The 14,168-nt window shown below is 44.3% G+C and overlaps 1 protein-coding gene across 2 annotated transcripts in view; it reads left to right on the forward strand.

Moving 5' to 3' along the window:
- EDA (ectodysplasin A) overlaps positions 1 to 14,168 on the forward strand; it is a 1,522,411-nt gene that overhangs the window by 553,844 nt on the left and 954,399 nt on the right. The gene's annotated exons all lie outside the window — the stretch shown is intronic.

Here is a 14,168-nt window from a genome sequence, read left to right on the forward strand (position 1 = left end):
ACTCCCAGGCGGTGGAGAAAAGAACTTCCTCTATAATCTCCAGGGTTTCTTTGTGGGGGAGACTCGTGTAGAGACTCTCTACATCCAAACCTACTAAGAGGTGTTGTTCTGGGTCGAATTGTATGTCTCTCAATAGCTGTAAGACAGCTTTCGTGTCTTTCAAGTAGGTATTTGTTGCTTGCACAATAGGTCTGAGAAATGCGTCGGCGAATTTTGATAGAGGTTCCAGGATTGAGTTGATACCAGATACTATCGGGCGCCCAGGTGGGTATGGGGCCACTTTATGAATCTTGGGTATCGTGTAAAAATAAGGTGTTATAGGATTGTCCTGTATTAGAAATTCGCTCTCTTTTTTGGAAATCCAGTCGAAAGCAATTGCTTCCTCGACCATTATTTGGATGCTGATTCTGACCTCTTCAGTTGGGTCATCCCTCAGTACCTCGTAATTGCGTCTATCCTCCAACAATATTCTACATTCCCTGTCGTAGTTTTCATAGGCCTGTATAACAGTGGCTCCGCCTTTGTCGGCTGGTTTTATCACGATATCATGGTTGTTGGCAAGTTCTTGTAGTGCAATTCTCTCTATTCTTGAGATGTTTTGAAATCTGGTACTTGTATCCGTTGGCAGTTTCTCAAGGTCCTCCATGACTGCTTTTTCAAAAGCTAGGAGTTCGACTGGTATAGTGGAGTCCAGTGGCGTAAATGTGGACTTTTTCTTTAGTCCTGTGTCTGATTGATCATCAGATTTATTCTCAGAGTTCTGGAAGAATGCTTGTAGCTTTAGTTTCCGCATGAACTCTTTCATTTCCTGACAGATTTTGAACTTGTCCATTTTATTGGTCGGGACAAAACCCAAACCCTTGGATAGGACTTTTTCTTGTGCCTCAGTAAGTTGAAGCTCGGATAGGTTTACCACTAGGTTCCCCTGCTGGTTGATGCTGTCTGACTCCGAGTTGACACACCCGGGGGTGCTGTTGGTTGTTGGTTCCAGTGTACCTGAGTGCCCTTTCGGTTTCTTCCCTTTCGGGGGCCTTGGCGCTGGCCTAAAAAAGGCGGAGGGCCATAGTGGTTGAAAGAGGGTGCCTGTTGGTTCCAAAGTTGGAACTGGTTGTCCATATAGGGTGGCATTGGGGGGTATTGCATGTACCCAGGATACCCTTGATAGGGTGTCCAACCTCTCCCACCTTGTTGATATGGTCTTCGATAGGGTCGCCCCCCTCCTCTCGCTCCTTGATTACTGTTCCTACTGGAACCTGAACTGTTGGAGCTTGCATCAGAATTATCCGTGTCTTGATCACTGTTGTGATCCTTGGACACATAGTCTTTTTTGATATATGGATATATGCGTTCCTGAGTGAATCCCTCTGTATCTTTTTTATGTTTTTTATATTTGTTTTTCTTGAGGGTAAGTTCAAACTCCGTCATTTCTTGGTTAAGTTCCTCAAGTCTTTTCTTCAGAGCTGCCGGAGAGAGATAGCTCTTAATCTTAACCTCCAGTTTAGTTATCTCTATTTTTAGTTCTTGTGTAAGTTTTGTGGCGGTTTTTATAATCAGGACTAGCCAGTCTCTGGTACATCTCCAGCTTATCAATGACCAGTCCCTCTTGAATTCTAGGTCATGTGTGAAAATGAATGGTTCATTCCTTACTATTAGGCCTGAAGGGGCAGTCTTAGATTTAAGGTATTCTGACATCAATAGACCGTGAAGTGCTGTCTTTATCTGTGTTCTCCTTAGAGCTGCCAATTCATCCCAATCGCTATCGTTGGTGCCTGGTTCTGAGTTACACAGCCCTTCAAAAGGGCGGAGGTTAGCTAGTAACCTATCCACTTCTTCGTCATCGAAGGTGAGGCCTGCTGCGTCTTCCATGGTGGGAAACTAGCTTAATGTGTGAGAAGGGGGGAGATGTAATGATGTTGATGCAAAGTGACCAGTGACCTAACTGGTAAGGCACTAGGACCAGCCCGAGTGAGGGACGAGGGCGTATGGAAAGGGAGGTGCTGGGAGACCAAAGGGACAGTTAGCCGTTAGCCCGGCATGAGGAAGGAACTGAATAAAGAAGCTGATGCCTGTAATTGTCTCCGTGTGCAGTTTGTGATGAGGAACGACACTACATGCGGCTCCATCCCTCACTCGTGACCGTGGCTTGCATACGGGCCCAAACCGCTCTTCCATTTCCAGCCACGCACAGCTGCTGGCGATGGCAGTTTTCGGCCGACAGAGCACCTATAGCCCCTACGTGGTCTGGGCTGTTCCTTTCAACCTTATTTACGGATTTGGTAGACGGATTTATGTGCGGTGGGAGGTAGGGACTGCAGAGCTCTTTCACCGCACGTCCATCTTCATCGACGCGTAGCCACGCCCCCCCAGATACCCATAATTAGAGCTTTCTGCTTCTCTGCTATTTTTACTTAAACCTTAAATTGCCTATCTCCAATTTTACTGTTTGGATTTTTGTCATATTGGCCGCATTTTATTTATTACATTTTACTCTATTTTGTAAATAAGCGGCGGTTGTTTTGTGCTGTGTTTTCACTTTATTATTGTTTTTGGCTGCATGAATACTTAACACACTGTCTCTACATTAAGCCTGACTGCTTTTGTGCCAAGCTACCAGAGGGTTAAGCACAGGTTAATTTATTGACGTTTGTGGTTCTACCTTACCATGAGAGTGACTGTTGCTTGAAAAGGGGTTTCACCTCACTCAATCAAAAACCCAATTTCTTATAGTATCCATCATTCAGTAACCACCTACTATGCCTGACCTCTAGAAGATGCTTAACAATCTGATTGTTAAAGAATAAAAAGCACTTAGAAACATTGCTATTAAAAAACATTGACCAGACCTCCAGTTGGCAATTTACTGTCATTAGTAGAGAACCACCACTCCACTAGATGTGCCCCTATGTGTAAGTTTTAATCAAAGCAAATTGGATGACTTCTAACTGCCTACAATGTAATGTAACCATTAAAGAAATGGGGTGACCCAAACGGTACTGGACCTGGGTATTACATCGATATTAAACAACAATGGTCCAAGACCTATATATTTCAAATTGATTGATGAATCAAGATTCACAAATACAGAGCATATGTCTATTAATCAGCTCCACTCAATTAATGATAAACATATAAAAGAAGGCAACAGCATCAATTTCCAAAAACATACAATACTTTAATCTATTGTATCAATTTCAAATGTAATATTCAAAGTTTGCAAATCAATACACAAATATATACATTGCCCCGTATAGAACATGCAGTATAGCAAAGGGTGTCAAAGAATGTGAAAGTGATAAAGGAAGAGAAAGAGAAATCACACAGAATTATAAATAAAATAATTCCAATATTTTCCAGAAACCGTATCCGGCCAGCAAATGCCGGGCCTGCATAACCTAGCCACTTAAATGAATCCAACCTCTCTCTATTATTGTCCTCAGACACAAATGTTATTAATATCTGCACTATATCATGGAGAGAGAAAATATATAGCGGTCCAGGTATTAAATAAATGTCGACGTTTCGACTCGTCTTGTGGCCTTGCGGTTAGTTATGCCTGGGCCATGCGAGTCTTCTTCAGGACATACTGTGACGGGGCAAAACAGGGATCTTCATGGTGACCCTGTAAAGAAGATAAAGGATCATAAATTGGAGCCATTGCCTAACCTCTAAACTGAGGATGTATGCCTAAGCATAAGCTTGCTTTCCCTTCTTGGGGATAAATGGTCGTGATTCCCACTCCGATTGGATCAGTCAATGTAATCCTGAAAAGTTCCTGTTGTGTGTACTGGTATGATGACCAGAGTTATGTAAAAACAATAAGGAGCCTAAATAAGACTCTGTGATCCCAGACCAATGAGCTCAAATCACTCAGGCAAGAATAAACCAAAAGTTACCTCTTCAATGGTCGAGAATTCTCCTATCACTGATAGATGTACACCTTGTTATTCCATATCTTGTCACCAGGAAGCTGTAACGTTATAAACAGCAGATGTAATAATTGACCCAAGCAGCTGGTAATGTAAAATACCTGTATGTATAAAGGGCTCACCGTATATCAATTCCACCACCCAATCCTGAGTTATTGCGTGACCTCTATAAGATACTTTTACAGGAGAGTCATCACGCTGTAAAAAATAGATAGAACAACTAATGAGGAAAACTCCCAACAACGGGTTATTCCGATATAAGGTAAACAAAATTGTCGTTAAAACTCATTACCTAATGGGGTGTGTAATTCTTCCTTTCTTTAGTGGTATATCTCCTCCAAAAAGGCGTGGATGCCCAACACAACAGTTTCCAATTCGCCAGGCGGCTGTTATGACATGATCATCGTTGTAAACCCATCATCTTTGTATATAAAGTTTAGTTATGACTATGGTAGCCAAGCGCCTATTACCCCCAGACGCTTACCGTTTCACTTGGAGAATTCAAATCCACATTCAGCGTCTAAACAAGCCCAGCGATTCAGTGACACGGCGTCTGACCAGCCATCCAGATCGGGTTGGACCGGTCGTCTTACCGCGTCGCCACTCCGGATCGTAAACAGCGGCGTAGGACTAAGCAGCTGTTTAACAACCTTTAACACCAAAAGTAATCAAATTTAAAAAGTCATAAATCGACACTGGCATTTGGTACAAGAGGAAGTGGGTGGACTACAGGCACCTTTGCACGCATTTCGAAAAGGGAGAAGCATCAGGGACCATTTGATAAAATCACTCCTTCCAGCAATGACAGTGCCTACTCAGACCACACTATGGGGCTTACCCCCAGTAATGGGCCATACTAAATGCGGTCTGTGTAAGGCTTGTCCTCTCACTGTAGAATGTACTACTTTCTCCCACAACAACCTTTATATACAAAGATGATGGGTTTACAACGATGATCATGTCATTACAGCCGCCTGGCGAATTGATAGGTTACCTTTGTGTTGAACCAGATCGATTCCCAGGACGTGCCTTTCAGTTTCTGCGCCATGCGTCTATCTATTTTCATCAGGGCTTCCCTGGTGTGTTTCAATATTGGGTCGGTTCTTTGGGGGTGTCTGTTTGCTGTTAGAAGAGCTATTGGGTTTAGGCCTCCCAGAGTGTCCTTTTCCACCTCTAGCCAGACTGGTTTGTAGGTTTGGTTGTCATCTAGCCAGGAGATTCCTTGTCTTGCCAGGCAGGCTGTTTGGTAGGTTTTGAAATTAGCCAGGTTGAGACCTCCAAGGTCTTTAGTTAGTCTCAGTTTCTGTAGGCTGATTCTGGGCTTTTTGTTTTTCCATATGAAGATGTTGATGAGTTTGTCTAGTTTCCTGTGGAAGGCTTCTGTCATCGGGAGTGGCAGCATTGCACTGGAGAGATAAATTCATTCCATATAATCCGGTTCGGTCTCTTAGGTCCAGTAACCAACTTCTCCTGAGAGTACCAGCTGTGAGAAAGACCAGACAGGGTGGTAAGGCCTTATCTGTAGTTGGTCCGACTCTATGGAATAAGCTACCCCTTGAGCTGAGGCAATGTTCTGAACACCTGAGCTTCAGAAAGAAGCTCAAAACATTCTTGTTTACTAACTAAACTACTATCCATAGACTGTCTGACTATGCTTCTAGTGTTTTGGGCGCAGAGATACTCTGGTAAAGAGTCGATTCAAGCGTGTTATAAACCCGCAAATAAAATAAATAAATAAATAAAAGAACTATAAGATTTCTAATCCTAGCTTCTCCTTTTTAAAAAAAATCAAAGTATGATGGAATAAGCATACATTTAGATTTTCACAGGGCTCCCAACAATGCATTTGTCCATGAGGGCAATCGCTGGGCATTTTCATCAGAACCTATTCCACCATAACTGCAGTGCTGTAGGCAATGTGGAACCAGGAAATATTATTATTATTCTTGAATACTGTGTGCTTATGGTTGATCATATTTTCAACACAAGTCTACTACCATTTAGTTTAGCATAACAGGGGGAAAGGGTGCGAGGGTACTACCACAGACATTTGAAGTGTATTTCTTGCTCTCCAGTGACTGGAAGGTGGAGATTGAGGCACTGTATGCACTCAACGCTGAACAAATGTATGAAACACAATTAAAAAACCTTTCAACTTTTGCTGTCTACTCACCTGAAAGAATTAGTGCAGATGGATGCCATGAGTGTAGCGTGGTCACAAACGTAATATCTGACGATGTAGACAAAAAGGGCGTGAAATATACCTTCTGTATGAGATGCTTGCAAAATGAGATGCACAGTGTTTGTTTATTGGAGATATATGCTTTACAAATGTGAAGAAATCTGATGTGAAGGAAACCGATACATAAAGCTTAGAATATGAGATGCCTTCAAAAACAAGATAAAGAGTGTGTGTGTGTGTGTGTGTGTGTAACATGTTTGCAAAAGCGAAATAGAGTGTCTGTGTAACATGTTTGTAAAAACGAGATACAGTGTGTGTGTGACAGGTCATACAAATGCATTAAGCGTGCTGTTTGCGACGCAGAGTATCCTACTTCAGGAGATGCCTGAAACAATGAGAAATGTCTCACGGGCTTGTGAGATGCTCACAGAAATTCAGTATAGAGAAATATGCAAAACGAGATGAGTGTGGGTGATGCTTGATTCTTAACAAATCTAAGGTCTACTTTGGAGCCAGTACAGGGTTTAATTTATACAACCATTTGATGTTTCTTGGTGTCAGAGAGTTGTTTTTTCTTGAAAGACACTCTAAGGTTGTTAGCAGTCCTGGAAAGGTTTCCACTGGGTACAGTCTGAATGTGTTGTATTAAAAAATATTTTGGAAAGCATTGGAAGTATTTAAACATTGAGGGGCACATTTTAAACAAATGTGATCTTGTGTAATACAACTGATGCTAATATAAAGTACTTCAATACATCTGAGTCGAGTTTGTGTTATATTTCAAATAACTGTACAAAAATTAGGTAAGAGGTTAAAATAAATACTTAACATCAGGAAAGAGAAATAGATACCCATTTGTTGGCTGATTTGTACAAAGTAAAATGAGAAAATTCAAATAAACCCAAGTTTCCTTGCTTAAATTGTGTGATCTTAGGTAAATATTTTATTTCAAAACACAAATATAAACCCTTGGGCCTCACGACCGGCACCCAGAATAGTTATTCATCATTGGGGAACCTCTTCGTATCATAATGCCTAGTCACGATACGGGCAATAGCCCCTTCCCTGAGAGGGAGAAGCTCATGGATCTCAGGGCCCCATTAATGTCAAAGCTTCCTTATCTTAATGAAATGCACATTATTGAATTTTGAAGACATTTTATCATATTTTACGTAATGTTTGTTGTATAATTTACATAGCAAATATTTTCAGGGCTCGTGCATGTGCTCTAAGACCTATTCCAGACCCTTGGCTCAGGTCTGGCTTGGCTGTCCCTGTTAATTAGTTGGCTCGCTCACTTCTAATGGGAATGCCCATGTGCAACACATAGAACTTACCCATGCCGTAAAATTGCACTTAGCTCTACTTTGCGTTATGTTAGGTAACTTTCCAACGCAAATCAGGATGTGTGTTGGAAAGTAATTTCCAGCACACACTTTGTACCAGGTTTGTTGAACTTTTTTAGTGACGCAAACCTAGTGAAAAAAGTTTGTACATTTCCCATTGAGTCAGTGGTGGCCAGTAATTTTAGCAGGGAGTGGGCTTGGGGCCACACATCAACACACGCACTCACACCCATGCACACACACTCCGCCCCGTCAGAACACTCACTCTATCAAATACACATATATATATACATACATACATACATTCACACATACATGCACGCACCAAACATTTAAAAAAACAAAACTTACTTTCACTACAGCTCTCTGGGAGGGAAGCCTCGGAGATCCCAGGAGGGATTGGACTGCTGCCTTCCCTCATTGGCTGACCTAAGGCAACAGTCGCTCACTTGTCACAGAGTGGGATGGGGTCAGTGAGACTGCTGAATACTCCCCACTCTCTGACAAGGTGTCACTGATTGCAATGGACCCTGGGCACTTCATGGCTTAAAACCGAAGCGCCCAGGTCTGAGGCAATCAGTGACGCTCCTCCTTGTCATGAGGGAGAGGGCCTCGAGGCACTTTAGTAAGGCTGAAGAAGTGCCACTGCCAGGGCTGTGAAAAGCTCAGTCTGGCAAAATTCTGCTCCGGTATTAAGGTATAGCTCCTGGCTGCATGGACTGAACAAGAAGGACGTTTGTCAGGCTGGCCATTTCTCAGCCTGACACTTTTCTTGCCAGGGATAAATGTGGGGTGTTGTGTGGCCCCTCAGCCCGTACGGACGGGCACTTGGTGCCTTGAGTCTTTCTGCACATTTTCTGTCAGTCTATCTTGTGCTGTGTGCAGCATGTAATACATTTTTAAATTGTCCTACATACACTGTGCCTTCGCTCCCAGGATGGGGCCGCATAGGTCTATAACCACGCAAGTCACTTGTCCCCAGTGCACCAAACGGTAATGCATACAGGTATCTGAAGTAATTATATTAACCTAGAGTTGGGTGAACCACGGAAGGCTCAGGCTACCTCGAGCCTAAAGCCAGGCCCTGGCTCAGATTGGGGTCCTGTTGAAAGCCGAGCTTTCACTTGGCTTCTGCCTGTTACCCTCACTCTACCCTCATGCACAAAATGGTAAACGCGAAACATTATTATTTGAGGTAAAAAGGAGAGGCAAATATACCAATTTAGTGGCTGATGTTACCAAGTGAGACCCGACAATTTGGATTAGTCATGACTATCCCACCAAATTGTGAGATCTTAAGTAAATATTGTGTTTTACCCATCTTCCTTTTTCTTCACTATTGTATATGGAAGCACCTTCAAATACATGAGTTCAGAGTACGTGCTGTAAAAAAAAACATTGTGTTTCATTTGATACAGTAAAAGGTTGCGCTCTTAATAGAAATGTGGGCTTCATGAAGGATTTACACGACAACTGTTAGGACAGGAATGGTTCACAGTTCATGTTTAAAAGCTATCACTTTCAATAAATACTTCTCAGTGCAGTCCTATACCGTGACATATTAAAGACAAAACTTCTACATGTTAAAGAAATACATGTTTCTTTCTAATTGTGAAGAGAATTTATCATATTTTAAGTGACATTTGGTGTATGATTTTCAGGTCTGCTCCTGCATAAGCTCTGAGTTAAGCCAGACCTTTGGTTTGGCACTGACCCAGCTCGCCCTGCTATTTTTTTGGCTTGCCCACTTCCATATTAATCAACTAAGCTTTACTCTCAGAAAAAGAATTTCCATAGATCGGGGAAAACCAAATTATGTGACAGCATTGACTAAATTATGCAGCAATAAAAAGTAAACGATGCTTCATAATGTGATACTTTTTGTGATATTACTTTTTATATTGTCATTTTTACAAATCCTAACACTGTATGAGCAAAGGTGTCAGCTCATTCGTAACGTTTTAACGCCCACAGGTTGCATATATGTTGTATGTGGTGATCAGATTTGTGCTTCTACCATGTGGATTTGCTGCTTATATGCATGAATTTGAGTTGTTAAACGAGTGAAAGATGGGTTGCTCATGACTAATTCTAATTTATAGATGGATAAGTGTGTGAGAGCATTGTGACTTATGTTTGGCCTATTTTGGTATGAGATGAAGGGTATCAACCTTCAGAGGTGCAAACCCAGTGTTTCACATGATTAAAAGGCCCATAAGTTCACCCAGTTACCCTCAAAGAAGCTTCAGTGGAAGGGAGATATGACACAACAGGGCCTACATCACCCACAACACACTTTGTTGTACGCAACAATTACGTGGAATGCGAGCAGATGAACATGGAGGGCTGTGCCCTTTAATATAATCATTTATAGAACCTGATGACAGAATAGAATTTTTTCATTAAAGATTCTGTTTAAATAGTGTCTTACGTTATGAATGGCTTCAAGGCGCTAAGAATTTATATTGTGGCAGAAATATTTGTTTCAGCTCCTTGGGGCTTACAAGGGTCAGGAAAGCGTGATAGAAATGTCAATATAATCATACAACGCAACTGTCTTGCTCATTGAGATTATAGGAAACTTGTGTACTACTACAGTGTATTTATCAATTGTGGGGGAGATGTGCTAATGGAGCCATTCATCCCTGTTTATCTGCCCCTGTCAAGCCTTTGACACCTTGCAAGTGGGCTGACTAAAGCGCTAGACCCTAGAGGGCACAATAAGCATTTACAAAAACCTAGCCTATTCCTTTAAAAGTTCTTTGAATGGCCTGTGAAGTACTAGAATACAGCACACACATTAGATAGGAATACTCTGTGTCCTGGAAACTGCAGCAGCCAGGGCTACAGCACATTAGGCGGGTGGGGCAGGGTATCTTAGGCCCTTTTAGTGTAATGGTCCTTGCGTGCTTGCATTCGAGAAAAGAGACATGCTGACTTTAACTCAGCAGCCCGTTTAACCCCTTCGATGCTCATGATGGAATGGTTCCGTCATGAGCATCGGTGCCCCTGTGCTCCTGACGGAACCATTCCGTCATGAGGACAGGGGCAATAAATCCCTCTGCTGCAGGCAGCAGAGGGATTTCCTTCTCACCCCCAAAGCCTCGGGAGCTGGGGCAGAGCTTCCCCAGCTCCCGAGGCCCCCTTCCCTGGTTTATGTGCAATGACGATCAGCGTGCACGTCGCGCTGTCATCATTGTACAGAAACCGAAACTGAAATGAACCTTTAGGCTCATTTCAGTTTCACTTTCTATGTGTTCAGGGGGCTATCTCAGCCCCCCAGGCATGTAGAAAGACGAGAGAGGTATCATTGGAAAGGGGAGAATCTCCCCTTTCCGATGGTACCCCTCCCCAGTGGATCCTCAGGAGGGCAATCCCCAAACAGGGATCCACCCACTAGACACCAGGGAGTGGGGAGCGGCCCCTTGGGCAAGGGCCTTTGCTCCCTCTCAATAAATTTGGCATCATTTTGTCTTTTTTGCAAGCCCACTAGACACCAATAATTTTTTTGGGGGGGATATATTATTATGGTGGGGGCTGCCCATGAAGGGCATGCCCATGCCCCCACCCCGCAAAATTTGTAGCCTTTCTGTCCCCCCCCAGGGGGGGTGCAGATGGAGCGGTAGCCCCCAATATGCCCCCTTCTGGGGGGCAAAAAGCCCACTATAGGCCATGGATTTTTTATTGCCAAATTAAATTAGGGTGGGGGCTGCCCAAAACGGGCATGCCGCCCCACACCCCGGCGGCAAAAACTACAGTCTTTCTGTCCTCCGGGGGGAGGGGAGAGGGGGGGAGGCAAAAATCCCACAAGATGCCAGGGATTTTTTAAAAATTATAATTTGTAGTGGGGGCTGCCCAATATGGGCATGCCTATGCCCCCACCCCCACAAACATGACAGCTATTCTGCCCCCGGGGGGAGATGGGGGGAGAAAGCCCACTAGACGCCAGGGATTTTTTGGGGCAAATCTGAAATAGGGTGGGGGCTGCCTAAAACGGGCATGCCAATGCCCCCACCCCTCCCCCACAAAAATGACAGCCTTTCTGCCAACCTCCCCCGGGAGCAAATGGGGGCATTAAACACCAGGTATTTTTTGGGTAAATTTTAATTAGAGTGGGGGCATTGGCATGCCCGTTTTGGGCAGCCCACACCCTAATTAAAATTTTCCCAAAAAACCCCCTGGTGTCTAGTGGACTTTCTGCCCCCCCTGGGGCCCAAAACGCAATGTGGACACACCACATTTTCACAGTGAAAATTGACCCTTTTTTTGCACAGTGCCGAGCTGTAGATTTTGAACCCTAGCTCTGCCGGCACCTATGGAAACCTAGCAAACCTATACATTTTTGAAAACTAGACACCCAGGGGAATCCAGGATGGGGTGACGTGACTGGCTCTCACCAGGTTACCCAGAATCCCTTGCAAACCTAAAATGTGTCCATGTGTGTCCAAAAAACACATTTTCCTCACATTTCTGTGGTTGAAAGTTCTAGAATCTGTGTGGGTCCACAAAATTCCACCCACCCCGCGTTCCCCAAAGTCTTCTGAGAAAAATGGTACCTCACTTGCGTGGGTAAGCCTAGTAGCCGCAACAGGAAATGGCCCAAAACACAACGTGGCTCTCACCAGGTTCTGTTACCCAGAATCCCTTGCAAACCTAAAAATTTGTCTAAAAAAACATCTTCCCCACATTTCTGTGGTGGAAAGTTGTGGAATCTGCGTGGATCCACAAAATTCCTTCCACCCCACATTCCTCAAAGCCTTCAGAGAAAAATGGTACCTCACTTGTGTGGTTAGGCCTAGTGCCCGTGACAGGCAAGGGCCCAAAACCTATTGAGGTGACATCAAAATTACCTATCACAAAACTAACCTGGTTTTGCAAGGGGGGTCCCATGAGTTTTTGGCGCCGGGCTTGGCAGCCATCTATGGAAATCTACCAAACCCACACTTCTGATGGGTACATCTGCCTGTGGATTCCTCACCTTATGAATATCCCCTGCGCCAGCTTTCCGCAGAAATTTCTCCTAGCCCTCTACGCCGACGAGGTTGTCACAAAGCATGGTTCCGCACGCGGCTCCGCATGATGTCATCGGAGCCATAAGATAACCACGTCGGCGTGATGACGTCAGTTCCCTTTTTTCTGCGCCGTCGATGCGTAACAGTTTTCTAGCTCTCTCAGTATTTTGTGGCGTTACTTTGTTATTCCTTCTGCTTTAACTGTTTCTAGAAGTGATGTCGGTTTCGAGTAAGTCTGGTTTTAAGCCCGGTAGGGAGTGTGGGGATCACATGACCATCACTGACCCTCATGAAGGTTGTTCATGGTGCTTATCTTCGTATCACGACATGGAGGATTGTTCATGTTGCAGGAAAATGAACACTAAAGCACTTAAGGAACGGGAAGCCAAGTTGTTCCTGGCCTAAGTCAAAGAAAGAAGGTAGAGGGCGTAAGCGTGATAAGTCGAAGTCGTCGACTACGCATACATCGAAGTCGAGAAAGCAAAAGAAGAAAAGAAGACATGGATCTCAGCGCCGCTCGACAAAGGGTAAGGCTTTGAGGTCGCCTTCGCCTGCCCCTCGACATCGCCGTAAAGATTTTGTACCTTCTTAGCCCTCTCCTTCTCCTCATGCGACTCCGGAGAAGTCTCCTTCGCCTAAAGGCACTCCGGCGCAGTCTCCGGCACCAAGGGATTCACCAGCTCCAGACGCCGAGCCGGTTCATGATGTTCCTTCTTCTCCTGTGCCTGAGAATGAACCAGTGGATTTGGCAGTGGAGCCGATTGTTCCGACGTCTGACACTCCCCGGTTGGATACTGGTTCAAATCCATATCCACAATTTCCGGCTCCCCTGACAGACCATTTTTTAAATGCTATGTACAGTGTTTTTTCAAGGGCTGCTTTCCTATCTGGAGCACCTTCTGGTCCCGTGGGTCCGCTGGCATTCAACTTAGGCATGCCACAGCACTATGCCCAGGCACCCTTATGCCCTTCATGCCGATGGCGCTGTCATGGCAAATTCTGGCGCCGAGAGTCTCAATGCCGTTGATAGAATCCTCTGCACTTTTACAAGGGGTTTGCCTCCTCAAGAGGTAGCTCCCTACCATTTGTGATAAGGAACGCTGCAGAGCTTTTGATTTGCAGTTACCTACAGCTGAATATAAACCAAAGTTGTTGACAGAGGTTTTGCATTCACCTTGCTCCACAGTTGAACCTCTGTTTCCCTTTAATGAAGCTTTATTGGATCCTATCCTCGAGGTTTGGCATAAACTACTCTCTTCGCCTGACGTTTCTAAGGCTGTGGCTAGAAGGTATAAGACGGCACCAGGGGATCCAGTTTTTCTCTCTTCTTATCTGTCTCCAGAGAGTTTGGTGGTGCAGGCATCCTGCTCCAAGCACTCTTTAGGTGCCTTTCCACAGGCCCCAGCTGACAGGGACTCAAAACAGTTGGAACAGTCAGCTAAAAAGGTTTTCTCCTCTTCTAGCATGGCACTGAAATCGGCCACTAGTCTATTGGGCCGTTACATACATGCTTTGATGGACTCAGCAAAACAATTGGCCCCCAAGTTACCTGTTGAGGACAAAGGGAACTTTATGGAGGTTCTGTCAGACGCTCAGGCTGCACCTAGACAGGTTATTTAATCAGACCTGGATACGGCTGACTCAGTAGCCATAATTATGGCCTCCTCCATTGCTATCAGAGGGCAGGCTTGGCTTTGTTCTT

Source organism: Lissotriton vulgaris, chromosome 4_1 (genome assembly GCF_964263255.1).
Source record: "Lissotriton vulgaris chromosome 4_1, aLisVul1.2, whole genome shotgun sequence".
In the NCBI taxonomy this organism is placed as follows: Eukaryota; Metazoa; Chordata; class Amphibia; order Caudata; family Salamandridae; genus Lissotriton; species Lissotriton vulgaris.